The following is a 14,472-nucleotide window of genomic DNA, read 5'->3' as shown; positions in this document are numbered from 1 at the left end:
ATAAGCAATTAGCTCTATATTTCTATATGTTGCCCATTAGAAACAACATTGGTACTTTTTTCAAAGGGAGTTTTGTGGCTGTTGTGTGTATGCATGTGCTTCTGAATATACACGCAAACATTTACACGCGCAAAACGTATATTGGCTGAGAGAGCTCTGTAAATGAAAATCCTAAACTCCATTCTCTTAGGACAGCCTTTTTCTTTTTTTTAAGAAAAAAAAATTTTTTTTTTTTTGAAAGCGAGCAGGAGCTGCAGGAAGGAATAGAGGGGGAGAGAGAGAGGGAGAGAAGCAGACTCCAAGGAGCTGGTTGTGGGGCTTGATCCTAGGACCCTGATCACGGCCTGAGCCCAAGACAGACGCTTAACCAACTGAGCCACCCAGGTGCCCCCTCTTAGGGCAGCCTTTATATAGTTCTTTTAACATCTGTTTTTAGCTCTAGAATTGCTAACTGTACAAAGAATTCTATAAAGTTGCTCACCATTAAGAAGAATGGTAAAGCCCATAAGCGTCTCATACTGAAAGCCCAGCTAAAGGAGCACTTTGGGAAGGACGTATGTTAGTAGAAAGAAACCACTGACTCTGGGGCCAGGTGGATTTGGACTCGTCCGTCCTTGGCCACTGATTCACTTTGCAACCTTGGGGACTTGTGAGCTTCCTTCCAGGCATCTCTCCACCTGTAGAGAGAGAATGATCTCTGGCCTGAACACGTTGAGTGATGTCAACACTCTTGGACCAATGATGTATCTAGAAACAAGGACAGGGACGCTATTAGAATAAGAAAATATGAGGATTAAGAATATGAAAATATGCTGCAAAGCAAGTGGTATGCAATGCAAATGAGATGTCTAAAGTTATATGGGTTGGTAGTTCCTGTCTAAGAAAAGCGGTCCTATCTGAGGTAACTCAGCTCTAGATGGTGGATACCCATCGTGAACTCTTTCCTTGTTCCTCACCTCTCCAGACCCCCTAGCTATAACCTACTAAAACTCCTAAGGATTATTAGTTCTCTCTTCACATGTCTTCTGACTTGGTATCAGGGGTGGGACACTTATCCCAACATTTGTTAGAAGATTAAGAAACTTAGCAGGTCAACACATGTTAGAGTGTTAGGAGCCTTTTTGTAACCATAGCAAGGCATCCTTGTGAGAGCTTTAAAACTGAACGTCACATTGCAAATGGCAGCAGGAGAGGAACCCCGACTACAATCACTGCTAAATTGTGTTCAACATTGGTGCAAACATGGACAGTGATAAAAACCCATAGCACGTGACAACCAAGACTACTAAGACAACCAAGACGTGGCATACAACCGGCCGCCTCCATCTCAAAGATAAACCCCAAATCACAAGAAAGATGAAGATGACACAGGAAAATTGGTCCTGGTCTGCCTTCTGCCTTGACCCAGGGGACACTTTCGGTACCTTCCAAAATCACCTCCCCAACTGTCTTGCTCTCGACCCTTACCAGTATCCTGGGACAAAATACAGGGGTATAAACACAGTCCCCTCCAGTGAGATTTGCATTTGTCTCTCGCATTTATGCCCAACACATTCCTCCCTCAAAGTCCGAGTGGTAGTTAAAATGGTGAGGTTAATAATCACCACAACAGGGGCACCTGGGTGGTTCAGTGAGTTAAGCATCCGTCTTTGGCTCAGGTTGTGATCCCACGGTCCTGGGATCGAGCCCCGCACTGAGCTCCTTGCTCAGAGGGAGTCTGTTTGTCCATCTTCCTATGCCCTCCCCTGCCCCCGCCCCTGACGTGGGCTCATCCTCTCCCTCTCTTTGTCCCAAATAAAGAAATAAAATCTTTAAAAAAAATAATCACCACAACAATCCATCATGAATCAGATACTGTTGGTATCAATTTTATAGATGAGGAAACCAACCCCTGGTCCATCTGTCTCCAGATTAGATATGAAAATAAAATACACTTTTTTTTCTTGTTAAAACCCTTTAATTGGTATGTCCTTGTTCCAAGAAGCCCAGACTAGGAGATACAGCAATATAATTCCTTATCTTTTCTAAAGCTTATTTTATGTGATCCATGATCCCCCTTTCTTTCAGAACTACTTAAAAAGAAAAAAAAAAAAAAAAAACCCACTCTTGTTAACCTAAGCAGTTTTTGCAAGTCTCAGGTCATGCTGAACTTTCACTTTTTAGATGCTATTTCCAGAGATAACCTTTCTGTCTTTTCTCTTCGTCCTTGCTTTTGTATCCCTTTACCACATGATCTTTTAAAAGCTATAAACTTATTTATATCCTACCCTATTAGGAAATGGATGGCAGGTTACTGCTTAGAGATCTTAGACAATTTCATACTCAAGGAACCCAAAATATGCCTTGCTTGAGTCCTGGCAAGGTCTGACCTGAGCCATCCCAAATATATGAGTGTTAGGGTTCTCACGGTTTTTTTCCTTTCTTTCTTTCTTTCTTTTTTTTTTAAAGGCAGGCTCTGCTATTTTGCTTAGTAATAGGGTCCCCTTCTCAAGCTACATAATTAATTTTTTAAAATATACTTCATTTTTATGATCATTTTGGACTTCCAGAAAAACTGAAAAAATAATACAGAGAATTCAGAGAGATATAAAAGTTCTATCCTTAGTTTCCCCTTATTAACATCTCACAGTAGTATGGTATAATTTGTCACAAATATTGAGCCAGTAGTGATACGATATCACTTACTAAATTCCAGCTTATCATTCATTTCATTCAAATGGTTTCATTCATTTCCGCTATCGATTTCCTGTTCTCAATTTCAATGGTTACAGCTCTTTATTTTTATTTTATTTTTTCCTTCTTGCTTTCATATTAAATTGCTCTTCTTCTTCTAGTTTCCTAAAGTGGGAATTTAGATTATTGACATTAGATCTTTCTTTTCTTCTAACATATACAGTAATACTATAAATTTCCCTCAAAGCTTTGCTTTCACTACATCCCCAAAATCTTATTAACTTGTATTACCATTTTCATTTAGTGCAAAACATTTTTAGTACCTCTCGAGATTTCATCTTTGACCCCTGAGTTATTTAGGAATGTGTTTCATTATTTTCAAACACATGATTTTCGTGATTTTCTAGCTCTTCCTGGTGTCTGTCTTTAGTTTAATGCTATCAGGTAACGTGATGCCCCCAGTTTTATTTTTGTTTTTCAACATTTCCTCAGCAATTCGGAGTCTCTTCTGATTCCATACAAATCTTTGGATTATTTGCTCAGCTCTTTGAAAAATACCAGTGGAATTTTTATTGGAATGGCATTAAAAGTATAGATTGCTCTAGGCAGTATAGACATTTTAACCATGTTTGTTCTTCCGATCCAAGAGCGTGGAATGGTCTTCCATCTTTTTTGTGTCTTCTTCAATTTCTTTCATGAGTGTTCTGTAGTTCCTAGAGTACAGTTCCTTTACTTCTTTGGTTAGGTTTATTCCCAGGTATCTTATGGTTCTTGGTGCCATAGTAAATAGAATCGGTTCTCTAATTTCTCTTTCTGGATTTTCATTGTTAATGCTATCATGATCTAAGAACATTCTTTGTATGATTTCTATTTTTTTTAAGATTTATTTTTTATTTTGGAGAGAGAAAGGGAGAAGAAAGGCAGAGACTGAGGGAGAGAGAGAATCCTTCATTGAGGACAGAGCCTTCCACAGGGCTTGATCCCAGGATCATTAAATCATAACCTGAGCTGAAATCAAGAGTTGGATGCTTAACCAACTGCGCGATTCAGGAGCCCCTGATGTCTATTTTTTTTTTTTAATTTATTCAAGTGTGTCTCATGGGCTGTCTTGGTATATGTCTCATGAAAGCATGAAAAGAATGTGTATTTTGCTGTTTCGGATGAAGAATTCTATAACTGTCAATTAGATCCAGTTGATTGATGATGCTGTTCGAATAAACTCCATCCTTACTGATTTTCTGCCTGCTTGAACCATCAATTACTCATAGGGGAGTGTTGAAGTCTGCAACTATAATAGTGGATTTATCTATTTCTCCTTGAAGTTCTATTCATTTTTGTATTTTGACACTGTGGCGAGGTACATAAATGTTAAAGATTAGTTCGTCTTCTTGGAGAGGACCATTATTTTTAGGTAATGCCCTCTTTATCCCTGAAATTTTTCCTTACTCTGAAGAGTCTATTTTATCTGAAATTTATATAACTATGCTGTCTGTTTAAAAATTAATAGTAGCATGATATCGCTTTCTCTATTCCTTTACTTTTAATCTGAGTCTTTCCACTTAAAGTGGGTTTCTTACAGACAACATATAATTGAGTTTTGATTTGTAATGGATTTTGACAATCTTTGTCTCTTTATTCATATATTTAGATCACTCACATTTAAAATAATTATTGATATATTATATATTATATTAATATATATTAAAAATATATTAATATAATTAATATTGATATGTTAATATCAACCAGGTTTGTAACTGTTTTCTGTTTTTTGCCTTTATTCTTTCTTTTCCCTCTCCTTTTCTGCTTTCTTTGCCTTTAATTAAGTATTTAATATGATTCCATTTTACCTCCTTTCTTTGCATACCAGCTATGCTTCTAATTTTTAGTAGTTGCTCTAGAGTTTGCAATATACATTTTTTTTTTTTAGATTTTTATTTGTTTATTTGACAGAGAGAGACACAGCGAGAGAGGGTACAGAATCAGGGGGAGTGGGAGAGGGAGAAGCAGGCTTTCCGCTGAAGAGGTAGCTCCATGCGGGGCTCAATCCCAGGGCCCTGGGATCATGACCTGAGCTGAAGGCAGACGCTTAATGACTGAGCCACCCAGGCGCCCCTTCAATATACATTTTTAACTAATCTAAGTCAATCTTCAGATAGCATTCTATCATACATAGTGCAGAAACTTTGTAACAGAGTATCCCAATTCCTCCTTTTCATAAAAGATTTTATTCTATTTTCACTTATTTCTTTTCCAACAGTCTTCCATTCTTCATACAGATGTGAGTTTCCACATCTATATCAGCTTCCTTCTCCTTAAAGAACTTAAACATTTCTTGTAGGACATGCTTTCTGGCAATGCATCCCCTCAATTTTTGTTTGTCTAAGAAAGTCTTTATTTCCCTTTCATTTTTAAAGGATAATTTTGTGGGATTTAGAATTCTAGTTTGGTCGGTTTTTTCCTCTCTGCTTTTTTTTTCCCCTTAAGATTTATTTATTTGTTTGAGAGAGAGAAAAAAACGCATGCACTCATATGCACAAGAGAGAGAACAAAAGCTGGCAGGAGAGGAGGAGGGAGAGGGAGAAGCAGACTCCCCACAGAGCAGGGATCTTGATGTGGAGCTCAGTCTCAGGACTCTGGGATCATGACCTGAGCCTAAGGGAGATACTTAACCAACTGAACCACCCAAGCACCCCTCCTCTCTATGCTTTAAATATTTCACTTTACCTTCTTCTTATTTTGTATGGTTTCTGATGAGATGTCTACTGTAATCCTTATCTTTGTTCTTGTATATATTTTTTTCATTCAAACTTGTTTCAAGACATTCTCTTTGTTTTTGGTTTTCTGCAGTTTGAATGTGAAATGCCTATGTATAGATTTTTTGGTAGTTAGCTAACTGGTGTTCTCTGAGCTTCCTAGATCTGTGGTTTTATGTCTCATTAATTTTGGAAAATTCTCAGCTATAATTATTTCAAATATTTCTCCTCCTTCACTCTTTTTATTCTCTTTCTGGTATTCTACCTTTTGTGCAAATTATGCTTTTTGAAATTATTCCACACGTGTTGGATGTTCTGTTCCATTTTATTCATTCTTTTTTCTTTTTGTATTTTAGTTTGGGAAGTTTCTATTGAAAAATCAAACTCACTGAGTCTTTTCTTTGCTATACCCAGTCTACTAAAACACTCACCCAAAGTGTTCTGCATTTGATTTTAATTATTTCTTAGAGTTCCCATCTTTTCGCTTACAGTTCCCATCTGCTGTTGCACATTGCCTACCTTTCCCATTACAGCTCTTGCCATAGCAATCATAGTCATTCTAAACTCCGTCAGATCATTCCAAACCTTGTGTCAGATCTGGGTCTTGTTCTGGTCCTTGGGTTGTCCTTTGGGCTTTCTTCTTTTTCTGTTTTGCCTTTTCCTTTTTGCCTTTCAGCACATCTGGAAATTTTTCTGTTGCTGGCCAGACATGATGTCTCACGTAAGAAGACCTGTTGTAAGGTTTATAATATGTTTTTATGTGAATTTCACTATAAATTGGGCTGTGTTTCAAGTTTACTGTAACTATAGATGCTAATGCCTTCAGATTCCTTTACTTTTTTTGTTTTGTTTTTTTAATGTATTTGTTTATTTGAGAGAGAGAGAGAGAGAGTGCAAGGGCTGGGGGGGAGGCAGAGAATCTCAAGCAGACTCCCCAGGAATGGGGCTGGATGCCACAACCCTGAGATCATGACCTGAGCCAAAATCAAGTCAACCCTTGAGAACCATCCGAACCACTCAGGTGCCTCATGTGTCCTTGTTTCTTTCTCCCCTGTTGACTCTGGGACCCCTTAAGAACTACTTCGTAGTCTGCATCTTGCAGTTTTTTCCTTTCTAAGAAAGGAATCAAAAGGAAATGCTAGGAATCAAAGACCCTGTGACAGCAAATCGCTCTGATGATAGTGGAGTGCTGTTGGTGTGGTGATACGGTGTTGAGGGAGAGAAGCATTCTTTCATCTTTTGATGAAATCCGAGTATTTCGGTGCATCTCTGGGCTTTGATCTTCACAGATGTTTCCCCCCTTGCCCTCCTTACATGAGAAGTGTGCAGGCAGTCGGGGCAGCAGACATGCCCTTCCCCAATTGAGATGATGCTCTGGGGAAGTCTGTTCCATTGAAGAGTTCTCCTTTGTGGTGGAGGATGCTCAGGACCTGTTTTACAGAGGCTACTCTTTTCCTCCACCAGTCAGAGGGCGTCTTTCCTGGCTCTTCATCATGCGAACCGGATGGGACTCCTGAGATAAAAACATAGGAACGTGTGGGAGTCCCCTTCAGACTGGGTCCCAGGTGTGTTGAACGGTCGAGCTGGCTCAGATGTAGGCTCCAGCACTTTATCAAAACTGCCAGTGTATACAGTTCCACTCATTTCTGCCCCACTTGAGCACCTACGGACTGTGACTCTGGACTCCCCATCTCACCACATTCCATGTGGCAGTTCGTCCTACAACTTTAACTCTCTGACGATCTGAGCAAAGTCACAGGTTTTCAGTTTGTTCAGCTGTTTTCTTTCTTTTTTTTTTATTTTTTTAAATTTTATTTATTAATTTGACAGAAATCACAAGCAGGCAGAGAGAGGAAGGAGCAGGCTTTCTGCTGAGCAGAGAGCCTGATGCGGGGCTTGATCCCAGGACCCTGGGATCATGATCTGAGCCAAAGGCAGAGGCTTTAACCCACTGAGCCACCCAGGCACCCCTGCTTAGCTGTTTTCTTATTGTGAGTGCCGGAATGACTATTACTAAGCTCTCTACATACTGAAACTGAAGCCAGAAGATCAATGGATATTTAATTTTAATTTTCATATGCTAAAGCCAAGAAGGTTGTGAAGGTGACATAATATTCCCACAGTAATGATTTATTCCCAAGTGTAGGTAGAAATATTTTCAATTTGCTCTAGTACCATATCCAAAAATAAGCATAAACACATCATATCAAAATGCACGATTTTGGGGGCACCTGGGTGGCTCAGTGGGTTATGCCTCTGCCTTCAGCTTGGGGCATGATATCAGGGTCCTGGGATTGAGTCCTGATTTGGGCTCTCTGCTCAGCAGGGAGCTTACTTTCCCCTCTCTCTCTGCCTTCCTCTCTGCCTACTTGTGATCTCTGTCTGTCAAATAAATAAATAAAATTAAAAAAAAAAAAAAAGAATGCATGGTATTAGGCCAAGGATTTCATGGTGCCAATGATTTGTTGATGTGACTGTCACATATAGACAGCCATCACCACCCCAAAGGCTGTAGTTTTCTTTTCTCTCTTTTCTTTCTGCTACATCCAGGAAGTTTTGATGTATATGCTGACAGCTCTTAGAGTTATGAAACACTTTTATGTGTTTTGTTAAGTTTTTTCCTACTGTGAGGTAAGATTGTTATATCTCTTGTTTCATTTTCTGTGAGCTTGGAAACTTAAAACTCTCTGTCCCATTGTAAAACAGACCCTGGAATTTCAACATTTGAAAGAATCAGAACTGATTCTAAGATTCAAAATTTACAGACGCTCCCAAAACATCTGGTAATCGAAGTAAACAATATTTTGATGCAATATATTTTAATGGATGCAAAAAAATCCATGATGAACAAATTGTGAAAAGTTTTAAGTAACATCAGGATCAATACATTGTCTTGTCTAAAGATGGTTGGGGCGCCTGGGTGGCTCAGTGGATTAAGCCGCTGCCTTCGGCTCAGGTCATGATCTCAGGGTCCTGGGATCGAGCCCTGCATCGGGCTCTCTGCTCAGCAGGGGGCCTGCTTCCTCCTCTCTTTCTCTCTCTGCCTGCCTCTCTGTCTACTTGTGATCTCTCTCTGTCAAATAAATAAATAAAATCTTCTAAAAAATAAATAAATAAATAAAGATGGGAAATCCTTTACCCATGGGGCAAGTGCAGAAGCAGCTATTTGCTGACAGCACACTTTTTATTTTGTTTTATTTGAGAAAGAGAGTGCTGGAACAGGGGAGGGAGCAGAGACAGAGGGGGATGCAGATACCCTGCAGAGGAGGGATTTCCCGACTCTGGGCTCAATCCCAGGACTGTGATCATGACCTGAGCTGAAGGCAGGAGCTTAACCTACTGAGCCACCCTGGTGCCTCCTCACAACACAACTGAAACAGGTTACAGTCTTTTTTTTTTTTTTAAGGATTTATTTATTGCTTTTAGAGAGAGAGAGCATGCAAGCAGAAGGCGCAGGGGGATAGAGTCTTTAGCAGACTCTGTGCTGAGCACAGACCCTGACATGGGGTTCGATCTCATGACCCTGAGATCGCGACCTGAGCTGAAACCAAGAGCTAAACCAGCTTAATCAACTGCACCACCCAGGCTCCACAGGTTATAGTTTTTAAAAAGAATTTACTCAAGCTTCAGGGGTTGCAGAAAGTCATTTCAATGCAATAGACAAGCTGTTTTTGTTTGTTTGTTTGTTTGTTTTAGCTATCAATGGAGAATCACCCTTCCTAATTATCTTGGCCCAACGTCTATGAAGATGGAGTATCTTATCCTCCACTAAAGCATCTGTGAGGTGGTCTCTGACCTCCGTGTCCCATCTCACCAGCAGAAGATCCGCTCACAGAACCAGACTCCACTCATTTCCTCCCTAAGTCTTCCTCTAGAGTGGTTTAGATTCCAAGCCAATCTGACACTGGATTATCAGTTTTAACTTCCTCCTTTAGAACACACTTCTTCCTGGGATAATTAATGTGAGAATATCCTTTGCCTCCAGGGCTTTGTATTTGTCAGAGGGTCTCTATAGGGAATTACATCAGAACACAAGCACAACATCGGAATATTTCTCCAAAATATGATGATTCTGTTTTAACAGTTCTACAAGCAGTGGTTCGACAGCATAGTCTGGGCTGAGTTGCATCTGGGTGGTCTACTTCCCTCTGTGTGTGAGATGAAGATGGGGCTTCCCAGGGTTTCCACTAACCTCAAGTCTCAGCTCCTGATCACTTCTGAGCAATTTCTCAAATGATAGAAGCAACAAGACACACACATGTGCAACTAAATTCAAACAGAGAAATAGGATACACTGCCTACAGATGCTACCCGGCCTTAAATCTGACCCCCGCACCCCTTCTCTCCCTTTGGTTATAGTACACAGATCTTTCTTTTTTAAGATTTTATTTACTTCTTTGTCAGACAGAGAGGGCAGAAGAAGAGGTAGCGACAGAGGAAGAAGCAGGCTCCCCCCTGACCAGGCAGCCTGATACAGGGCTCCCTGACCCTGGGATCACGACCTGAGCCAAAGGCAGACACTTAATTGACTGAGCCACCCAGGTGTCCCTACGCAGAACTTTCTACACCTTTAGGAGTTCCTTTCTGGTTTAAGGTATCTGCTTAATATATACAGAGCAAAATAATCCCTTCTGATGTTTTCCCCCAGAACACAGGCCTTGGGATATATTCAGATTTTCACTTCCTGTGAGGTTTCTGCCAGTATGATTAAGGTTTTGAAAATGCCAAATTTTGTTAGAGCACCATGTTACAATTACTTTGTTCTTCCTTTTGCCAGATCAGCATCCGTCAGTAATAAAGAAGTCAAGATTTCCCTGGTCCTAAAGATAAGGACACATCTATAAGATGTTATAAAGTTGAATGTATTTAGTCTCAAGGATACTCCTACACTCCCTGATTATTATGTAATAATTATTCTTTCATTAATTAAGAAATGATTAAATAATTAATAATTTGTTCTTGATTTATTCTTTTTCTTTTTAAGTTTATTTTTATTTATTTATTTATTTATTTTAATAAATAATATTTATTTTTTTTTAATTTGTTTTTAGAGAGGGAGTGGGTGGGAGGTGCAGAGAGAGACAGAAGGAAAGAAGCAGACTCCCTGCTGAGTGTGGAGCCTGATGTGGATCTCACAACCCTGAGATCATAACCTGAGCTGAAATCAAGAGTTGGATGCTTAAACAACTGAGCCATCCAGGTGCCCCAATTAATTATTTAATCTATTTTCTGTTAATAAATTATTTCCTTCATTAAATTATGAAGAGGAACAAAATATGCAACCCCAAAATATGTCACTTTGGCATATTGGTTATTTCAAATTAAAGTTACTTGAGAAAAAGCCAATTCACAAAGGACATTCTGACCCTTCTTTGTCCTCCCTGAGAGCAGGAAATAAGTCTCCCATCTGAAAAGTAGCCTCCTCATCAGAGGACCAAGAGGTCTGTGTAAGCAAATTTTGTTATTTCTTCATTAATTTACTACTCTAAGCCCACACCACTTTGTGTTGACAACTCTCCATGAATTTCTTGTTGTTGTTGTTGTTGTTTTGTATTAAAGGACATCAACTTCTTGTTTTGGTGACTTTTTCAGCCTCATATTTATATGGGGCTCTCATGTATGAAAATTACATTTGTTTTTTTCCTGTTAAGCTCTCTTATGTTAATTTAATGATTAGGCCATCCAAAGAAGTTAGATATGAAGAGAGAAGATAAAATGTTTCCTTCCCTACAATACCATGTGTTGGCGTTTTTAAACTCCTGAACTGGCAAATTAAAAGTCTAAAACCATGTGTCATCCACCTGGGATTATTGGTTTGTGGATTTGTTTTCATTGCTTGCTGTGGACTGAATTGTATCCCCATCCCCAAATTCATATGTTGAAATCCTAGCCCCTAGTTCCTCAAAATAACCATATTTGGAAATGAAGTCTTTAAGTAGGTAATTGAGTTAAAGTAAAGTCATTAAAGTGAACCCTAACCCAATATGGCTGGTGTCATTTTGAAGAGAAGATTAGGGCACAGACATGCATACACATGGAAGAAAGACCGTGCGAAGACACAGACAAGACAGTCATCCGTAAGCCAAGGAGAGAGTGTCCTCACAAGAAACCATCCCTGGTGACCTCCTGATCTTAGACTTCCAGCCTCCAGAACTATAAATTTCTGCTGTTTACACTACCCAATCTATGGTATGTTATTAAGGCAGCCCCAGCAAAATAAGATGTTATTGCTGGCATTGTTTTAGTAATTTTATCCTTCCATGAAATCTCAAATTCTCAGGAATCTTGTTTCAGTTTATTATGGGGCAGTTTTGTCTTGCAAGAGGGTCATAATTGCTTCTTTTATACCTTTCAGCACAATGCAGACATTTAATCAATATTTGTTGAAACCTAGAGATACAGAAGAAATTGCCAGAAAGATCACTGGGAAATTCTAGATGAAGAAAATACTTCAACACAGTCTCAACAAATTGGCAACTGTCTGTAAATACTAAAGCCAAACTTAAAAAACAAGACTCATTTTGACAGAATTTGTGTTACAAGGATCATTTTTCTTTGTAATTTTTACTCTGTGAACAGGGATTGTCATTTCCTGCCTTTCCTTTTTCCCATTCGCCATTTCATCTTGTCATTATTACTGCTCCTCTCCAGGGGATTTTTCTCTCCACCTCCTCCACGCCATGAAGTTACTTCAGGAATACTTTCTAGGAAACAATGGTGTTTTCCTTGGAATCCTACTCAAGGTTCATTTGTTAGAGGAGGCGGTTAGTTAGGTTATAATAGGACATCCAAGGGCCAGCAAAAGGGAAGTCGTGGCTAGCTACCCGGGAGAGTCAGAGGCCTGTCCCCAGCTCTTCCCCAGAAGCTAATCAAACCAAATGGGCCCAAGATGGCGGCGCCAAGACAGTAAACCTCTGAACAAGTAAGGAAGAAAAGGCAGGAAACCCTGCTTCCAAGAAATCCCCACCCCAAGTAATGAATATTTCACTGCCTAGTTAACAACTAGGAGACAGAAACCCAACCGCAGGGCGCACAGCTCGCTCACATTGTTTTAGTACCTGTTTTTTAAGTACCTATGAGAGCTTTAAAAGACTGATTTCCTCCCATTTCTCCATCCTGGGCCTGAGTGCCTTCCACAGAAATTTCTGCCTCTGGCCTCTCCCTGAGTGCCATGACTTGACCAACATAGAATCTCAGCATCCAAAGCTACAGATGACAAGGAAGGGCCACAGGATCCTGATTTTCTCCAGCAGAATTCCAAATCCATGTTATTCTCCATGCTCATCATGATTACTGATTTATAGATTTAAAACAGGAAAAGCAATTCTTAGTTGATGGGTTTAGTTCTGGCTTCAGCCCCAGTGACATCTCACAGTCTTGCCTTGAATTTCCTTCAACTTTGCAAAACACTTTTTCTTAACTGGGGCGGGGAGTGGGGGCAACCAGTATCTTGATACGGAAAATTGAGTCTTAGGTTAGGTTTCTCAGTTTTCGGTGGAAAGAAAACAAAGAAACCAAAAAATTGAAAAACATCACACACACACACAAGAATATCTATTCTTTAAAACAAGGTAAGAGCAACGAGGTGGATGGAACTAGAGGGTATCATGCTTAGCGAAATAAGTCAATCAGAGAAAGACAACTATCATATGATCTCCCTGATATGAGGAAGTGGAGATGCAACATGGGGGGTGGTTGGGGGGTAGGAAAAGAATAAATTAAACAAGATGGGATAGGGAGGGAGACAAACCATAAGAGACTCTTAATCTCACAAAACAAACTGAGGGTTGCCCAGGCGGAGGGGGGGAGGGAGAGGGTGGTGGGGTTATGGACATTGGGGGAGGGTATGTGCTATGGTGAGTGCTGTGAAGTGTGTAAACCTGGTGATTCACAGACCTGTACCCCTGGGGCTAATAATACATTATATGTTTATAAAAAAAATTTTTTTTAATTATTAAAAAAAAAAGAGGGCAGTGGAGGATAAAATAAAATAAAGCAAGGTAAGAATGCAACTTGTTATTGTCTTCATTGGAAAAATCACCTTTCGGGTGCCTGGGTGGCTCAGTGGGTTAAGCCGTTGCCTTCGGCTCAGGTCGTGATCTCAGGGTCCTGGGATCGAGTCCCGCATCGGGCTCTTTGCTCAGCGGAGAGCCTGCTTCCTCCTCTCTCTCTCTTTCCGCCTGCCTCTATGCCTACTTGTGATCTCTGTCAAATAAATAAATAAAATCTTTAAAAAAAAAAAAGAAAAAGAAAAATCACCTTTCACATTAAGTGCAACAATAGGAAATGGTCTAAAATGAGAACCTCCTTGAAAATCACGGTCCCCGTCAAGGCGGGTTTTTTAACAGAAGACATTTGTGTAACCTCAGCTCGAGCACCTTCTGCTTGTGAATATCACGGCATGCTCTGTGGGGAGTGTTAATGAATACATCTGTTTGCCTCCCTGCACAGCTGAATGATATCTCAAAACAGATCTGTTTTTCCCATTTCAGAAAAAGACCCAGTGAATGCTCGCTGATGAACAGTGTTGAGTTATGTAAGTTCCCTCACCTTGCCTCTTAAACTAACACCGAAAGATTCAGGAGTCACTGAACACCTGCTGGAACTCAAGGACATATTGTTTACTTTGGAGCTATAAAGTGTCCAGGCGGACATTTTTTATCCCAACTTCTGTTCATCTTCAGACGCTCAGAATCATTACCACTCCTTTTGATAAACAAGGCTGTCCTTGCTTTGGACTTCCTCTGTTATCTGTCCTGCCTTCCTACGGGGGAGGGAAACACTACTCCAGCCTCTTGCCAGAAATGTAGCCTTAAGGGGTCCATTTACTTCTTTCTAAAGTGCGTAGAGACGGCAGTAAAGGCTGTAATCTGCTACCTCCATGCCTCACGGCCCGTTCCAAGCCAGGAATGATTTACCTGCTATGTCATCGCAAACAGAAGCAGTTTCAGCAGTTTCCAAACTCATTACGGATTTGTTTGTTGCTTGCTGACTCAGATAAGGTCAGAAAAATGCGTTCACTCAGCCGCTCCGATTCCAAGAA

Source organism: Mustela lutreola, chromosome 2, assembly GCF_030435805.1.
Source record: "Mustela lutreola isolate mMusLut2 chromosome 2, mMusLut2.pri, whole genome shotgun sequence".
In the NCBI taxonomy this organism is placed as follows: Eukaryota; Metazoa; Chordata; class Mammalia; order Carnivora; family Mustelidae; genus Mustela; species Mustela lutreola.
The sequence above is the reverse complement of the archived record's forward strand: the minus strand, read 5'-3'. Positions refer to the sequence as shown.